The following is a 2295-nucleotide window of genomic DNA, read 5'->3' on the forward strand; positions in this document are numbered from 1 at the left end:
CATCGGCATAGATTCCAACTGTCCCGCTTTCGGCGGGATTGTCACGCTTTTCGGAGTCGTGTCCCGCTGTCCCGCCCAAACCCCGAATTATCCCGCTTTTCAACTTTCATAAATAAAAAATAATCACGATAATACCAAGACTAAACTCCAGGAGGTTACTCTAAAATGTATGGCCCTCTAAGGCGACGAGCCGTGTTAATATAGTGATTAATCGATACGAAAGAGATGTTTATCAGTTTAAAATATAATATATATATAAATATATATATAGTAAGTATATATATAAGATATATATAACGTTTTTATATTATTTACTGTGTATTTTCATGCATACAATTTATCTGTAATGTTAATCACGGTGTGTCCCGCGGTGTGTCCTGCTTTAAGAATCAATGTGTCCCGCTTTTGGACGTTGAGGGGTTGGAATGTCTGACAGCGGTCATCGGTTCTGCGAAATTTACAACCGAAGTGGACCTTACGATGGGCGACTGCCTAGGGATCCCTGCGAGGGTGGGGCGAATCTTCTGGAAGCTCTGACAAATAAGCATTTTAAGGGCCCTTTTTAATGGATTTCTAAAATCAATATTTGTAATATCCTATTTCAATTTTCATTCATTTGAGTATTGTCTAGGGACCTACAGTAAAGCAGGAAAAATAGAGGGTGGGGGTGAAGGGAGGAACTTGCACCGACAGGTGGTCAATACTACCTCAGCCCCACCATGGTTGGGGCTTAGGTAAGACAATTTATGATTATGGCACCTCAAAATGGCCGGAAATGGCATTCTCAGACAAACTTTAATTAGGCCTATGATTTTTCTTTTTTCTCCATTTCTTTTATACTTTTAGGGGCTCTCCCCCCACCCCTTTGAATCCACCACTGTGGAATTGTAATTTTTCATGATCTTTACATCTGTAGGTCTAATGATGACATGGATCAATCTGCAATCACTGGAGCTGATAATTTCCAACAGATTTCGTAGCACATATTAAAAAATCAACGGGTAGAGGAGCGGGCAAAAAAATGTTATGCATATTATAGCATTCCGTGATAATTTTAGGAACGATTTTAGTGAAATAACAGGTTTTAAAAATTGGACTTTTTGAAATTTGGTGGTCCAGGGGCAGAGGCCTGAAGGGGGTTTGTGAGAAAAGCGACAAAGTAGCATTTTGAGGGTCTTTACATAATAGATTTCTCAAACACATAATTCATGAATATTTCATTTAGATTTTCATTAATTTGGGTGATTTTTGGACCTAAAAAAGTAACGTTATTATGTCCTGTACACCTGAAGGCCTATAGATAACATTATTCATATTGTATGGACAATCACCGGAGACGATCAATTTCTAACAAATTTCACCACATTATTAAAAATCAACAGTTAGATAAGCCGGGAAATATATAATGCAATGCATGCTATAGCATTTTGTGATAATTGGGAACGATTTTGTGAAATCATAGGTTTTAAAAAGACGACCTTTTGGAATTTGGGAGGGGAGGGTGTGTCCGCAGCCTCTGCACCCACCCCCCCCCCCCCCCCCCCCACCTGAATACATTATAATTTCAGAGGCGGATTCCAGGCCTAGCCTAGGTCTAGGTAGGCCCTAAAGCCTAGGCTAGGCCTGGCCTAGATAATAATACAACTTGTACCGCGCCTTTTGCCAAGGGATATATACAAGGCGCAATCAAAATAATTAAAAAAAAAAAAGATAACCAATTGAGGATCAACAAAGACAATAGAAATGACAAAAAGCAGAAAATTTAGACAGTTAAGTGAGATTTATTTAGGAAAACAATGTTTCTTGAGAAGCCGACGAAGTCGAGGCATTTAGGTATATATCTAGACTTATGCCTTGTTTTTTGACAAGCCCGGGCACATGTACCTACTACTAGCCATCTCCATAGCCCACGGTTTATTATTTCAAACACTTAATTTTTGTATTAATTGTAACGCTTATACGCACACCCCCCCCCCTTTCAAAATTGTCAATGGTCACTAAGGAGTGCCCAAGTGACCTCAAAATTTCATCCATTTTACTTGTTGACACCGTCCAAAAAAGCTGTGAAACTTTAATACTTGAGTTGCACTGCCCTCAGTTTTGCACTGTGACTCTCAATTTTGCACTGTGACTCTCAGTTCTGCACTGTGACTCTCACTTTTGCACTGTGACTCTCACTTTTGCACTGTGACTCTCAATTTTGCACTGTGACTCTCAGTTCTGCACTCTGACTCTCACTTTTGCACTGTGACTCTCACTTTTGCACTGTGACTCTCAGTTTTGCACTGTTGACTC

This window comes from Anneissia japonica, unplaced genomic scaffold, assembly GCF_011630105.1.
Source record: "Anneissia japonica isolate Jap-2015-1 unplaced genomic scaffold, ASM1163010v1 scaffold288191_len216021_cov166, whole genome shotgun sequence".
NCBI classification, from domain to species: domain Eukaryota; kingdom Metazoa; phylum Echinodermata; class Crinoidea; order Comatulida; family Comatulidae; genus Anneissia; species Anneissia japonica.